Source organism: Rattus norvegicus, chromosome 10, assembly GCF_021556685.1.
Source record: "Rattus norvegicus strain SHRSP/BbbUtx chromosome 10, alternate assembly SHRSP_T2T, whole genome shotgun sequence".
Lineage (NCBI taxonomy): Eukaryota > Metazoa > Chordata > Mammalia > Rodentia > Muridae > Rattus > Rattus norvegicus.
Genome location: NC_141543.1, coordinates 78,939,255 through 78,955,629, shown reverse-complemented (window position 1 = coordinate 78,955,629; position 16,375 = coordinate 78,939,255). Strand labels below are relative to the sequence as shown.

Sequence of the window (16,375 nt, the reverse complement as noted above, 5' to 3'; positions counted from 1 at the left end):
CTTTGTCCTTGGACAAAATGGGCTTCCTGTGACACCCACTCTATGTGTGGCCTCAGATGCTGTGGTCCCTGAACCTCTGCACCTCGGATAGCCATTTTTTAATCAATGAGGGCTTATAGTTCCTGGTGGAATTGTAAATCAAAGCTCCAAAGGATTTGTTTCTCCTTTGCTGCCCCACTTAGGGGGTGGGGGTTCGAGACAGATACATGCTACAGCCCAGAATGGCATCTAATTAATGATCCTCTTGCCACAGTCTCTTGCCTCTGGAATTAAAGACATGTGCCGGGGCTGGGGATTTAGCTCAGTGGTAGAGCGCTTACCTAGGAAGCACAAGGCCTTGGGTTCGGTCCCCAGCTCCAAAAAAAAGAACCCCCCCAAAAAAAAAAAGACACGTGCCAGCACACATGGCTAGAGAGGCTTTCTTTGATTATTTTTAAATTTTATTTATTTTATTTTATGTATATGAGCATTTCACCTGTATGTATATATATGTGCACAGTGTGTGCAGTACCTCCAGAGGCCAGAAGAGGGCATCAGATTCCCCTGAATGGAGCTGCAGTCAGTTTTGAGCTACTATGTGGGTGCTGGGAACCAAACTTGGGTCTTGGGTAAGGACAGCAAGCGCTCTTAACCACAGGGGCATCTCTCCAGTCCCATAAGACCTGTTTTGACTTGTCTCTCTATTCATGGAACTCAGAGTGTAGAGACGGTAGCAGGTGAAAATTCATTCCATCAAAAAGGGACAGCTGGGCTAGAACTTAGTGTCCCATGGGCCGCCTTCCTGGCTTAAATTTGAGCACATGGCTCTGGCAGTAGGTGGACCCAGTCAGCTGCTCACTCACTGGAGGAACACAGATCTTCTTTGATTGGGCCTCAGTGACTCCTTTCTACCCCACCCTATCCCGTACACATAATAATAATATATAATTACTAGGATGATTATATATCTTATAATGGCTCTGCTGGGAACTGACGGTGCTTGAGCCCATGGAAGGAGGGTGTGTTTAGCAGTCCCTGATCCGGGACCAGTCAACCTGCATGGATCCAACTGTCATATTGTCTCATCTGTTTTGAATCCACAGCTTGGCCTCCTGTAGCCAATTCAGAAAGAAAACACTTTCCTCCCTTCTCCTTCCGTTCTGCCATGGTTCAGCCCCTGACGGGCTTTTCTTCGTGCTACACCTGAGGTCTTGGGTTAGAAGCCAGGAAAGAGCAATGTTTGGACCCAACCAGATGGACCCCTCTTAGCAAAGCTCGTGTGTCCTATAAGCTCTGGTTTCCTCTGGGGCTTTAACATTTAGGAATTGCATTTTCCTTCCTGTAAAGGAGACCTGGTTGATAAGGCTTGAACAAGATAGAGATTTATTTCTCTCTCATCTTAAAAGACAGACAGAGTATAGAGTAAGGCAGCCACATTTCTGTATTTTATTCAACCAGCCTTGGCACGTGGCTTCTGTCTGCAAGGTGGCTTCATCATGGCTGCTGGGGCACCAGACATTGTGAAAACATTCCAAGTAGTGGGTTAAACAGAAATAGCCAAAGAGCTTGCCTCCATATCCCATCGAGTATAACTAGCTGAAAGGGAGACTGGGAACTGTATCATCACCTAGAGTCCTGTCTAGGAGAAGATTAGAATGGACACTGGCCAGAATGACAACTTGGAGTGTCTATCACTGAAGTAGAGGTGAGGTGCAGAGGACCAGGACATCAGCTCTGAGTCTTTGTTCTTCTGTGTTCTTTTCTGTGCTGGCTTGCCATGACTATAACAAAAGACCTGAGGCAAATCATTTATCAAACAAAAATTCACTTAGCTCATGGTTTGGGAGGTTCCAATGCAAAAGCAGCCCCGTTGCTTTGGGCCTCCAGTGAGGGGGTGCTCTATGATGGTGGCAAGAAATACAGACACAGATACTCTCTTCACAGACAGAAGACAAAGGCAAAGCAGGAACGAGACTACTGTCTCAAACGCCCTCTAGGGACATCCTTGTGACACAAGAACCTCCTTCTAAACTGCACCTTCTGAAGGTTCTACCCTCCTGGCAAACTTCCACAGCCCAGCTTGAGCATCAGGTATCCAACGGTGAGCACTGAGCTCACTGTTAGCAATTCCAGTGCAGTCTGATCACCACTGAGTTCCGTAGGAGTCTGTCGTCCTCTGTGGCATAGGCGGTGCTGGACACACGCTGCTTGTTGGTACTCCTCTGCGTAACTTTTTTTTTTTTTAGTTAATTCTTATTTCTAGTTATCCGTTACGTGTGTGGGTTTGTGCATGTGAGTGCATGTGAGTGCAGTTGCCCGCAGCAGCCAGAAGAGGGCGTTGGATTCCTTTGAGCTGGAGTTAGAGGCATAGGCGTTCATATCTGAGCTTCTGTCCCCTCCTAGATCAGTAAGCGCCCTCAGCTACTCAACTATCTCCTGCATCCCAGCGCAAAGGCACAGTTCTCACCTGCCTGTGACTGTTCCACACCTTCTCTGAAAAAAAGAATCCTTGGTATCCGCTGGGAGTGCGGGCAGAAGAAAGTGGCCTTGTTTTTCTCTTTAAGTTCCCATTCTTAAAGACTCAAGTTGCAAGGGAGTGGCCCTCCATTTTCTGCTCCCTCTTCCCAACAGAAAGGCCAAAGTTACGGGAGAAGGGGGCAGTAGTGCAGACTAACGTCGTTGTGTCCTTTCTGTTCATCTAAAGTCACTTCAGTGTTGAAAAGCTAGCCCTCCCTCCCAGTCATTGTCAAGGAAATCCTGCATAGGCCATTCCAGGGGCTAGGGCCTACACTTGGCCCTGGATCCAAGAAATTCACAGTCTAGAAGAGAGATCAGCAACTGACTACAAACCAAATCCAATCTGACAGCTATTTTTTTTGTATAAATAAAGTTTTATTGGCACACAGTGACACTCATGTGCTTGCATATTGCCCATGCTGTTTTGTGCTAAAACAGCAGGTTCAGTTCACCAGCTGTAGCACAGATAAAAGCCTAACATTTCTACCACCTGGCTCTTTTTAGAAATTATGCAAACTTTTTTCCAAAATAAGGAAAATAGCATTTAAAAAATATATACCAGCAGGCACCATATTTCAAATGTTGGGCAGATGTGTGTTGAGGCACAGGAAAGAATAGCAGGGGAGGAGAGAGAGGGGGACATGGGCAAAGGCGACTCTAACCTTACCCACGCAGCTTCAATTAACAAGAATAGACTTGGGAATCTAACAACTGATCTTTAAAAATGAAAATATTGGGGCTAGAGTGACAGCTCAGGGGTTAAGAGCACCGGTTTCTCTTCCAGAGGACCTGGGCTCAATTCCCAGCCACCACAAGGCAACTCATAACTGTTTATAACTCCTGTCTCAAGGGATCTGACATCCTCTCTGGCCTCTGATGGCACTTCGCGCATGTAAACAGACACACAGGCAAGCGAAACACTCATACACACCAAATAATAACAGAAAGGAGAAAGGAAGGAAGGAAAGAAGGAAGAAAATATTGACTGTTCTTATAGATCCTGTCTTAGTCAGGGTTTCTATTCCTGCATAAAACATCATGACCAAGAAGCAAGTTGGGAGGAAAGGGTTTATTCAACTTACACTTCCACATTGCTGTTCATCACTAAAGGAGGTCAGGACTGGAACTCACACAGGGTAGTAACCTGAAGGCAGGAGCCGATGCAGAGGCCATGGAGGGGAGCTGCTTACTGGATTGCTTCCCCTGGCTTGCTCAGCTTGCTTTCTTATAGAACCCAAGACCACCAGCCCAGGGACGACACCACCCACAATGGGCTGGGCCCTTCCCCCTTGATCACCAATTGAGGAACTGCCTTACAGCTGGGTCTCGTGGAGGCAATTCCTCAAGAGAGGCTCCTTTCTCTGTGATAACTCCAGCTTGTGTCAAGTTGACACACAGAACCAGCCAGTGCAGATTCCTAATAAGATATAAATTAAGCTGACCCATTTGGAAGGCAAATTGGAAAAATGTATTAAGAGCCTTCTCTTGGTCTCCTCACTCCACTCTGGCAACCTATCAGAGTTAGAAACTAACAGGCCAAAATCTTTATAAGCAACTATGTCCATTGTACTGTGATCTAGAATCTAGGTGGCTGAGATGGCTGACTGCATAGGAGTTACGGCAATTAAGTGAAGGCTATACTCTTTTCATTTTTTTTTCTTTTTCCGGAGCTGAGGACCGAACCCAGGGCCTTGCGCTTGCTAGGCAAGCGCTCTACCACTGAGCCAAATCCCCAACCCCCGAAGGCTATCCTCTTGCAGTGGAGTTAAAATGCTGTCCATGGAGAGTTTAGGAGTTGAGGATCTAAGGGAGCGAATGGGCTGCATGGGTGGGGACACGTTCATCAACGTTACTAAGACATTAACATTTCTATCAGATCACCCCCAAATTCATCTTTGGGAAAGCAGGGATTTACATTCTCCTCTTGACACTCATATGCTTCCCTTTCTACAGATTTCTTTCCAGAATGTGGTTTCAGTTACAGAATGGAGAATTCACATATCTCTTTGAATGCTAAGAGCTCTTGGAGGGTGTTGTTAGTGACTGCATATTTATGCCCTGCCCCCCAGTCAAAGGTGACAATCTTGGTCCACGGTGTGAGACTATCAGGAAGCAGCCCTTCAGGAGCTGACTACACCCTGGGGGTGGTTCCCCATGAATGGGGCTAGTGCCCTTGTGAATGAGACCCCAAAGACTCCTTGTTTCAGGCATGGGAAGACAGGCGAAGACATCAGGAAGCTGGCCTTTGTGAGACACTGGCTCTCTTGACCTTGAACTTCTTAGCCTTCACAACCGAAAAATCAATGTCTGTTGTAATAGACTAATACAGGTGCTAAGTGGATCCTTGACCCCATGACGACAGAACAGGAAGTAGTCGTGAATCACCTCATCCATAGGGTCAGGAAAGCAAAGGGGTTTGGAGCACAGATACTCCAAGTGCTGTGTCTACAGCTCAACAAGACGCCTTGGTCCCGGCACAGTCCTCTGCCACTGAGAACCTGAGGGTTGGGAGTATGCAAGGCTGGCCTCTCCTGGCATCCAGCTCCCTCTGGTGCTGGAGTTGAATAGCTTGGCACCATCCCATGAGCATCTGCAGGGAGAGGGAGTTGAGGGTCAAGGTTGGAGAAGCATCCTTGGAAGAGTGAAGTCCTGTATTTCCTCCGGGGACTTTTGAGTGACTAGGAGCCCTGCCTTCTGAAAGGTGTCTTCTATTCAGACCATCCACTGCGGTCTGAAATCTTCAGGTATGCTTAGCCATAATGTGTTGCTTTCTCTCTTAACAATAGTGTTTGTTTGGGCGTCTCTTCTATCACCTTCGAGGGCAAGATGGGAACAGGGCAAAGAGGGACTGGGGGGAGGGGTGCCTTCATGCTTAAAAGCAAGTATTGCTCTTACAGAGGACCTAAGCTCAGCCCCCGATCCAATACCTTCTTTGTGACTCTCCAGGATCTCCACTCAGGCATGTATTCGTGGCTAGACACAAATTTTAAACATAATTTTTAGGCCAGGTGGTGGTGGTGGCACATGTCTTTAACCCCGGCACTCAGGAGGCAGAGACAGTTGGATCTCTCTGAGTCCAAGGCCAACCTGTTTTACAGAATGAGTTCCAGGACGACAAGGGCTACACAGAGAAACTCTGCCCATCCCCCCAAACACACACACACACACACACACACACACACACACACACGAAAACAGAAAAGGGGGGAGAACTGGCAAGATGGTTCACCAATTAAGCGTGTGCACTGCTCTTGCAAGGACCCGAATTCATGTCCCAGCACCTACATCAAGTGGCCTCTTACCCCCTGCAACTCCATCTCCAGATGAACTGACACCTTCTTCTGGACTCTGTAGGCATCTCCGCTCTTGTGCAGGCAAGCAGTCAGGCGCACACGCACGCGTGCCCGCGCCCAGGCACAATTTAAAAGTATTAAAAATAGAAAACAATAAAACTGTTTTAATAAAAGACAAACTAATATGGAAGCCAGTTCTCAATCCGTGCAGTGGTTTGGACTCCCTTGGCAACAGGGTGCTTAAAGGTGGGGGGATAGGCAGCCTTCAGGAGGGACTGTAAATGGCGCTGTTCTGCAGATCCCTGCCCTCAGCTTCGACTCAGCTGGAGTGGACCTAGAAGCCAGCCCGGCTTCACCTTGACTCAGCCACCTAACCTTGACCAAGACATCGATGCCTTTTGCTTCCCATCTGCCTCAGCATAGATTAGAGTGGAGGACGCTCTTTCGGGAAGTATTGCTGAAAATATCAGAAACGTTTCCAGCGCACCCCGTACAATCAGTGGAGCGCAGCGGGCGCTCATAGATGTCATTCTTATTCATACGACGGTCTGTTCTGGTGACGTGAGGAGCAGTGACCTGGAATCATTCAGAAAGAATAGTAGCTCTTGTATGTTTCCCAAACAAAACAGGACACTGTCCCCCCACCCCCACCCCTGCCCCCATCCCCTAATCTGATGCATTCAGCCTTCAAGGGAAACTGGAATAGAGCGTCTCTCCCATGCCTATTTCAGCAGTGCAGCCCTCCTGAGCCATGCAGGCTCGAAGCCTGGCCTCCCCGGAACATCAGCCACTGTTGGAGCCATGCATTTGATGATCGATCACAAGAGAAACCAACAAGCTCTCTTCCACCCACACTGAAACTGCCCCACCACCACCACACCATCCTGGAGTTCCAGGTGCCAAGTTGGATCTCTTCAGCGACAGGACAAAGCCCTTCAAGGGCTCCATTTCTTACATTCAGTAGTCGTTTGAAACTTGCTGCCCTGCTGCTCTTTGTATTTCTGTGGGTCTGGTCCACAGGAAGTGCAGCTCTGCCTAGCTGGTGAAGGCTGGATGGAGTGCCTGCAGCTCTGAGCCCTGCAGAATTCCTGCACATTCCCGGATCCAGCACCTTGCAGGGCTGAAGCAGAGGGATTTCACTCAAGGATAGCCTGGGCTTCCTAGGGGGGGTCCTATCTCAAATAAATAGGCAAACAAAACCAACAAAAAGAAAAGAGGGATTCAGAGAATCAGCAGGGCAGAAGAACTGCCAGGCCCCTCTATGGCTGACTTCCCCAGTTGGGAACACATTATCAGGCCAGTGTAAGGGAGTCACTGTTCCCAAATCAAGAACTAGGTTTGTGTCTGGGTCTACTCCAGGACACTGCCAACCATAACCACCTCTGGAAGTCCCAGGTTGTAGTTCACCCCAGGGAAGCCAACCTTAATCAGGAAGCATGGGGACATGCCAACAGGACACAGGGATCAGATCTGATGCAGCTGAGTCAGATCTGGATGCTTAGAAAGGCACAGGGGAGGGGAGCGCTCTGGTCCTTCCGCCTCCCTCACAGACTTGCTTCCGGCCTGGTATTATAGACCTGGGGGATCCAGACTGCTGAGCTCTCAGCAGGAGCAGCTGTGTCCCTGGCTCTCCCTCTGTGGCCTGGAGTGCCTTTGGCCAGGCCTGGGGCAGTCACATGCAGATGACAGCTGTGGTGGCACCAGGACTCAGGCACCCATCACATGGCTGCCTTTTCCTTCTGCCCTTCCCTAGGGACAGTTGCCTCTCAGCACGCAAGAGTAGCAAAAGGTCAGGTGAGTCGTGTCTTGGGGAAGGAGCAGAGGAGGGCGGGCCCTGGGTAACAACATCTGCTTCCGTGTCCTTGGCTCTAAAGCCGAGGTGCGAGGTGCGTATCTCTTTGTTGTGTCCCCGCAAGGGCAGGAAGCTACTTCTCCAACCGGAAGTTGGTATTTCAGTGGTCCCGCAAGCTGGAGTCTTAGAACGAAATCAGCTCAGGTAGGAACATTAAAAAGAAAAGTGGGTGTTCGTTGAGTGCTTGCCTGAACTCAGGTCCTCCACATTCCTGCCCAGGCCCAGTATCTAGGACCTCTGGCAGAGGCCAGGCCTTGAGCATAGTGCCCTTCTTGGAATGCCCCTATTTTAACGTCAACGCCCAACCCAAGAGCTGGAGCCTCCTAACTATCTCGCGCCTGCCTAACACCCTTCCACCGGGGCATAGATTTCTCATGGACCTCTGCAGAATCTTCTGGTTCTGTGAAGTGGCTTTGCTAGCCACAGCAGCAGCCAGCTCCAAGAAGAATACAGTGGCTGGAGCTGGCAGCAAGGGAGTCAGTCTCTCTCCAGCCTGGAGCGAGGGCTCACTGCTCTGCCTCTCATGGCGGGAGAGCGCCCCCTGCTGCCCAAGTTCTGCTGGTACCACACAACCTGAGTGCGGGGGGGGGGGGGGGGGGGAAGGAGCAAGGATGCTGGGGGACCCAGAGAAAGGACTGTATGTAGGTCTGTCATTCAGGGAGCTTCCCGCCTCAGGACCCACTCCCTGGCTCAACCTGGCAGGGAAGAAAGAAAAAAAAAAAAGGTTCAGACCGTCTGGCTTGAAGCCAGGGCTCCACTGCGTGCTACCCTCAGACTTGGGCGTGCGGTTTAACCTCTGAAACGGGTTTCTTCATTAAACTGAAATAATCAATAGCGCATACATCACAGCAATGGTTCGCAGAGATAATTCATGTAAAACGCACACTGAGCTTTCAATAACAGTAACTCGCTGGTATCGATCCTCCTGACACCCCTACAAATGAGTGATAAAAGTTAACGAGGGCCCATGGACCCAAGTCAAGGGATTTGCTTTTCCAAAGCTCGTTCATCATTAAATGGATCTGGTCTAGTTCCATGGGCATATTTGAGGAAAACAACTTTGCCTAAAGGGGAAATAAATGCCAGAGACATTCACGGGAACATCAACCATAAACAATTACTAAACACATTGATCAATGCCCGAGCTCTACAATAAAGAGAGGGAGAAAGTTATGGCCCAGGACCTTTGGTCCCATGGTATCGATCCCTACCCCTACCCCTCGTTACTGAATTATATCTACGAATGTGCTGAAGTATCTCCCCACAAAAACAGCAACTGAACAAAACCCCAAGTGTCAACGGCTGATTCAGTGAAAGGCTACCCAGTATCTTGTCAGCTCTCAAGTTTGATAGACAAGGTGTTGGTGCCCACAGCACTTCACCTATCCTCTTTAAGGTCACCAAGATCTGCACCCAGTTCATCAAGAGCTCCATTCTCAAACCTCCTCCCTCCACCATTAGCAAGATTTTGACATAACTAGTGGATGCTTTTGGCCCCCTCCCCACTTTGGGAACTGTGCCCTCCACTCCAGCCTGCCTCCTCTCAGCCACTTTGGCCCTTCTGACTGCATCAAATCTCCTCCCTCTGTTCCCATTTTTTAGTGGCAACCTTACGCATGTGGTTACTCAGTTAAACAATGTGGCCATCCTCTCTCCTTGCTACCTTTCCTCTTCCCTCACCCCCTTTCTAAGACAAGATCTCATGTAGCCCAGGTTAGCCTCAAACTCGATATCTAGCTGAGGATAGCCTTGAACTGGCATTAGAGGCCTGTCCCATCATGCCCAGCTCTATGTGGTGTTGGGAATCTAACTGTGAATGCTAGGCAAGCAATCCACCAATCAAGCTGTACGTCCCTTACTGCCGCTCTTTCACGGCCTCAACCGGAGCATCGGCAGATCTGTCTGACCTTCCAGACGTGTCTAGACTCTTCCTGCTTCTTGCTTGCTCCACTACTCCGCACAGTCTACACCACCACCATCTCCTGGCTGCTGGCCCTGCTTCTACCCACAATCCTCTGCCGGTATTTCCACATGCCAGTGGACTTTCCAAAGATTCCGTGTCTGGAATGCCCGGTTCTTCCGCAGTCAACAGAGCCAGCCATGATCTTACACCAAGGGTAAGAGCATCTCTGACGTCATTGCCCTTGCTCATGTCTGCCTGGCTCCTTTGCTGGAATGTTCTTAGCATGATTCTGCCACATGGGGCTCTGTTCTTCTTTCCTTTCTCTCCTGGATGTTCTGAGCCCGGGCTCTGAACTCACTGGGCTCCTTCCTTACGTCATGCACTTTTCTATGTAAAGAGCAAAGCCCATCCCTTCCCCTTTACATGATGAATTTTTCACGGCATTCATCGCCCTGGCTGTATTATCATAAATTGATAGATACTTTGTCTCCTCCAACTAAGCTCCAGGGAATGGCGGGTGGGGGCTTTGCTTTGTCCACTACTGCATCTACGTTCCCTGGTCCAATGTCTGGCAAGCAGGAACCACTCAGTAAGTGCAGTAACTGCAGAAATGAGTTAGTGCACGCTGGAGGTCCCACCCATGATCCTCCACGACTCGGCGCCTTGCCTATCACCAATGACCAGTGAAACAGAGATAATGACACTACCTGCTTGGTTTCAAAACTAGTGACCATGGGCTCCTGGGTAACGATGCTTGCCAATGAGCCTGACAACCTGAGTTCAATCCCCAGGACCTGCATGGTAGAAGGTGACAACAGACTCCTACAGGTCGGCCTCTGCCCTCCACATGCACATATGGTACATGCACACACACGCAAGTACACACACTGTGCACACACACACACAAGCACACACAAATGAGTAAATCAATATGATTAAAAATTTAACAGAAAAGTTTAATTATTGATTACGCTTGGGCCTTCTTGTTTTTCCATCTCTGGATTCTCACATTAGATTTCTCTTTCTCTCCGTCACAGAGGTGAAGACACACTTGTGAAACCACCTCTCTCTCCCCTTCATCAGTCTCTCTCATTCATTGTTCCGGCGATGTGCCCAAAGAAATGAGCATTCCGGTGAGGCCAGCTGGGGCTGGCATGGTCCTGGCTGTTTCTAATAACGCTCTTAAATAAAGCCAGGGATGCGCCTGACCTTGTGGCAACGTTGGGAGCGAAGGGGTCAGTGTTTCTCAAAAACAAATCTCCTTCCTTGTTTTATGTGATGATGAACTGCAGGATGGTGTGTCTTGCAAGGAAGCCTGAGAAGTCAGTCAGCCTTAGCCCACCAGCCGCTCACTCCCTCCGTAGAGCCTCTTCCCTTCCTAAGGCGTCACTCTCCTCCCACCTGACAAGCATTTGACCGACTAGGCAAGCACACAAATTCACCACTGCCATTAGTGGGCTAGACACCGAATGGAGGTGTTTACAGGGCACTGAGTGATATGGAAGATGGATGGGACGCCGAGGCAGCTGCGAGTTAGGCAGTAGCCGAGGTGAGACACTGATACAGCTGGGAGGAATGGGGACAAAGATTGCGGCTTAGGGGAGGACTGGAGCCAGGCGTGATGGCAGGAGTATCTGGAGGGTGGGCGAGCTCCAAGCGCAGATTTGGGAGAGTCCTAGGTTTGGAGCCCAAAAAATTGGACACTTGGCTTCCCATAAGATCATCTAATTTTTCATCCTGTGCTTGCACCTTGCACTGCGTAGTGCGCTCGCTCTCTCTCTCTCTCTCTCTCTCTCTCTCTCTCTCTCTCTCTGCTCCTGTCCCTCTGTCTCTGTCCCTGTCTCTTGGTTTTTGTCTGTCTCTCTCCGTGTGTGTGTGTGTCTGTGTGTCTGTGTGTCTGTGTGTGTGTCTATGTGTCTGTGTGTTTGTGTGTGTCTTGTGTGTCTGTGTGTGTGTCTGTGTGTGTCTCTGTGTGTGTCTCTGTGTCTGTGTCTGTGTCTGTGTCTGTGTGTGTGTGTCTGTGTGTGTGTGTGTGTGTGTGTCTGTGTGTCTGTGTCTGTGTGTGTAGACACAGAGGTCTGAAGTACTTGGATACCATATGTCTTTCTCAATTGCCGACAACCTTATTCTTCTGAGACATGGTCTCTCATTCACTCAGGCTCACCCTCCACCTTGACTGACAAACGAGTCCCAGGATCCTCTAGCCTCTCCCTCCCCAACACTGGGATGACAACCATGAGCTTCGGAGCTCTTGCATAAGGTCTGGGCGTTGAGCTAAGTCTCTCATCCTTACTCAGCAAGTGCTTTGCCGACTAAGCCATCTCCCCAGACCCCACTCCGGTGCATTCTCCCCAGTGTACTCACAGATCTAATCCACCAGCCTTCACTACCTTCTCTCTGTGAATCCTGATTCTCATCCTTAGATTTGGGTGACAGTAGTCATCCCTGCATAGCTTTGCAATGTGAATAGTCCATCCCATGTAAAGTGTTTGGACAGTGCCTGGGATACAGGAAGCACAGGCCACCCATGTCACCATTATCACTACCTCTCACCCTCCTAGTCTGACCCCTGAACTCTTGTGCCTGCCTCCAATCACAAAGCCATCTTGTTCCTCCCAGAGAGCCTTCTACAAAGGGAGTCTTGGCTGTCAGACTCCTTGTCCGTATAAGTTGAAATCAACTTGGAGATTACTCCCTCGGCCCACAGCATCCCCTCCCTCAGGTTCTGCATATTCATATTCTCTCTCTCTCTCTCTCTCTCTCTCTCTCTCTCTCTCTCTCTCTCTCTCCAGTGTGCAGAGTGAAATCATACAGTCAGGACTGAAGGGCCCTCCCCTGAGGGCGCTGCCACCCTGGCAGGCTCTGGCGGAAGCCTGCTTCTGTCTTTCTCTGTTCTAGCAGCTCACAAGCATGTTTCCATCTCCCTCTGTTTCACACCTTCCCAAAGAGGGAGGCTTTGTAAATATTGGCATCACTCTTTTTCTCTCAACATCAAAATAAACAGGATGGGTGAGGGCAGGTTTTTCTTCCTTCCAAGGGGAATTCAAATTATCAAAACCTGAAAGCACCTTTATTTCCCATCATATGTAAGGAAAAAGAACAGTGAATCCATTGACCAGGTAAGTAGACTGAGCCCTCAGTCCATCCAGCCACAGTGGGACTTGGATACCTTAGAAGGAATCGGAATTAGCTAACATGGCTTGCAGACTGGTGTGGAAACCAGGGAAAGTCCCAGTTGGAAAGCTGGGGTATTGACTACTTTCTGTATTGCTACTATTGTAAACCACCCAGCAAAACAAATTCGGGAAGGTGGGTTTGTTTTAGTTCATGGTTTCAGGAGGATTTTGGCCCATCATAAAGGCAAAGAGGTATGGCAGAACTCATGGCAGCGGGAACAAGTGATGCCTCACATCTTGGTGGACCAGGAAGTGGAAGCAAAAGTGGGTGTGGCCCACTCTGCTTCCTAGGGAGACTGAGAGTCTCCCCAAGCGCTGCCACCAGCTAGGAACTAAACACATGAGCCTGGGAAGGACAGCTCACATAAAAACCAGAACGTTAATTTCTGAGCCACTGCAAGATCAGACTGCAGCGCTGACCCGTGGGGGGAGGGACAGAGTGGTCACTGGAGGTTTGAAATGAGAGCAAGGGCTCACATTCCGCTTAAATTGCAGCGTGAGGCTTGACGGCATCTTCCGGAAAGATCCAGAGTGCTAAATGGGGGGGGGGGGGGTATTGTTTCTTGTGTCACAACGTTTAAAGTTTAAAAACCAAGAAAATATTTACCAGAGAAGGGGTGGTGAGGGCGAAACAAGGTCACCCCACATTTATAACTCTTTAAGAAAATTCCTTACGCGCGCGCGCGCGCGCACACACACACACACACACGTCCCCACAGGGGCCAGAAGAGGGTATCAGACCCTAGAGCTGGAGTGACAGGTGGTTGTGAGCCTCCCCACTGGGTACTGGGAACTGAACTCAGGTCCTCTGCAAGAGCAGCAAGTGAATGCTGAGCCCTCTCTCCAGGCTCTTCCTCTACAGTCAGACTCAAATCAGAATTCCTGTAGGAGTGTGAATTCATGCAAAACCTGTAAAAATGACAAATTGGCAAAATGAGTCCAGAGCCTTTTTTTTTACTGTCTGTAGTTGAATCCTAAGAAAATCACTTCAAACACAGAAAAAGAGGTTTTGCTGTGGCGTTGTTATTCATAGTAGAGAGAAATGGGAATATCCCATCTGCCCATTTGTAGGGAGGAGTGAGACAGACAGAGGGATCTTCCTGGGGAACCATCTGGCAACGTGCCTGTGAGGAACAGTGCGGGGAGGCACTTTATAAGGCTGGAAAACAGTCGCACTAAGATTTATGTACACTGTGAATGTCACAGCCGTAGCGTACAGCGACAATTTAGAATCTTGTGTACACAAGACTTTCAACAATTGGCACCAAATAGTGAAGACTATGTTTCTTTCTCTCTTTTTAATCTTCTACTGCATTTTAATTTTTTTTTTTTTTTAGTATTTTATTTTTATGTGTATGGGTGTCCTGTCTGCATGTATGTCTTTGAGCCCTGCCTGGTGTCTTAGGAGGCAGGAACACAGTATTGGGTTCCCTAGATCTCAAGTTATAGGTGATTATGAGCCACCCTGAGGGTGCTAGGAACTGAACCTGAGTCCTCCAGAAGAGCAGCCGCCAGTGCTCTTGAATCACTGAGCCATCTCTCCAGCCCCCTTCTGTGTTTCCAAAGACTTTGATAACGAAATATTCCACTTTTCTCACGGAAAATAATGGTAGGCCTTAAAAGTAGAGACGCCCCTTGAAAGCTGTTGCTTTAACATCGAAATGACATTTTTCCAAACTTCTCCTTACCCTGGAAAAGTCTGTAGATGTTCAAATGCAGCCACTGGGAGCCTATTAACACACCTTTGCTCTCTCCAAATGCTCACAATGCCTTCCCTTTCAAGTGTAAGCCAGGGAGGCTGTCCAGCGGCGCAGAAACAGTTGTGGTGTACGCAGCTAAATATAGTCTGCTGCTTACACAGGAAGACCCCGAGGAACTTAAGATAAAATCTCCCACTGGATGACCTGGTTCACCTAAAACATGGAGTGTGTGTGTCATGCAGTCCTGAGCAGCCCCATGAAAGGTCTCAAAGGTCTCAACGTTGGTGTTCCAGCCCAGCAGCCTACAGGTTGCAGCTAGAGAAGGAGCACAGAGTGAGATCCTAAGCAGGACTGAGGGTGGTTGTGGGGGGGGGGTTTGGGGGGGGGGAGGTGGGGAGTGGCGGATAAGAATTTGAGTATGGAGGGGTTGGGGATTTAGCTCAGTGGTAGAGCGCTTGCCTAGCAAGCGCAAGGCCCTGGGTTCGGTCCCCAGCTCCGGAAAAAAAAAAAAAAAAAAAAAAACTTATAAAAGAATTTGAGTATGGGGCTGGAGAGATGATGACTGCTTTTCCAGAGGTCCTGAGTTCAATTCCCAGCAACCACATGGTGGCTCACAACCATCTGTAACGCCGTCTTCTGGTGTGTCTGAAGACAGCAACACTGTACTCATACATAAAATAAATGTCCTTCAGGTAGGTGGTAAGGACAGCAAGTCTAGACGGCAGCTGCCCGGAAGTCCCTACCCAGCAGTCCTTGGAGAAAGGAGAAACTTGAGTCAGGTTGGAACCAGTGTCTTAACAGTAGGGAGGTTTTTCTGTGAGGTGGGAAGTCTCAAACACACTGCCTGAGCCCCTACTCTGGGCTCCCGAAGAATAGCAAGTCTCCCTGCAGCCTGGCATGAGGCAGCTCCCGAAAACCCACTGTGGTTCCACGCTTTCAAACCCCAGCCTTGACTAGTAGTTATGGCTGTCCTCAGGGGGCTGGAGGGGGCTGGGTGTGTAGCTCAGCTGGTAGATTGTTTGCCCAGGATCCATCAAGCTCTGAGTTCAATCCCCTGTGTGAGCAAACCAGGGACAGTGGTGTACAACTCTGACCCCCGGCCCTCAGGAGGTGAAGACGGGAGGATCAAGGTCATCCTCAGCTCCGTATAAAGTTTGAAGCCAGCCTCGGATACATGAAACTCTGTCTCGAGAAGTGTACAAAAGAAAGAAAGTTGTTTAAAAGGAGTCTTTACGGAGGTAGCTGATGACTGCATTAGGGAGCGAACGAGAGGTGGTCTTTCTCAGGAGTATTCCCATGTTTTCAGTGACAGCTCTGGTTTGACGGTCTCCAAGGAACTTCCTGGAAGGTTCTGGGTCTTAGATCCATGTGACTTTTTCTGTCTTTGTTTGGCCAAGCAGAGATGAGTGGTGGTGCTGTTGTTGTTGCTGTTGTTGTTGTTGGAGTTGAGACACTATGTAGTGCTTTGGATGAGAAATATCCCCTACAGACTCAGATGCTTGAACACTCGGTCCCACTTTGGTGGTGCTGTTTGGGAAGGTGCTGGAGGTGTGGCCTAGCTGGAGGAAATAGTCATAGGCTATAAGAGCATAAAATCTCAAACCACTTCCGGTTCGCTCAACCTGCTTCCCTGTTGACCTCAAAGATGTGAGCTCTCAGCTTCCTGTTCTTGTTGCCAGCTCTGCTGCGGGCTGCCGTGCCTCCCTGTCACGGTGGACTCTGATCCTTCTGAGAAGCCTAAGTCCACGAATAGTCTTCCTTCTGTAAATTGCCTTTGTGTTTTCTCATAACAGAGAAGTAACTGCTGCGTCCCTGGGTTCATGTGTATCCCTGACAGACAAAGAACTTGCTATGCAACACCTCCATCTCTGCCTCCCATGTCCCAAGGGAACTAAGGTTTTCTAGGGAAACATTTCAGAGGGTAATAAACCATGACATCCTTCTCCTAAGGATTC

The 16,375-nt window shown here is 49.2% G+C and overlaps 1 long non-coding RNA gene across 2 annotated transcripts in view; it reads right to left on the bottom strand.

Moving 5' to 3' along the window:
• Positions 1–3,550: 3,550 nt before the first annotated feature.
• LOC148003030 (uncharacterized) overlaps positions 3,551–16,375 on the bottom strand; it is a 41,907-nt gene continuing 29,082 nt past the window's right edge. Inside the window, exons 2-3 of one of the 2 annotated variants that reach the window (XR_015631918.1) lie at positions 5,799–6,365; positions 3,551–5,086 (exon numbers count right to left, since the gene is read on the bottom strand). This is a non-coding gene — a long non-coding RNA (uncharacterized LOC148003030). The remainder of the gene's footprint in view (positions 5,087–5,798; positions 6,366–16,375) is intronic. The other variant, XR_015631917.1, reaches the window with a different exon arrangement.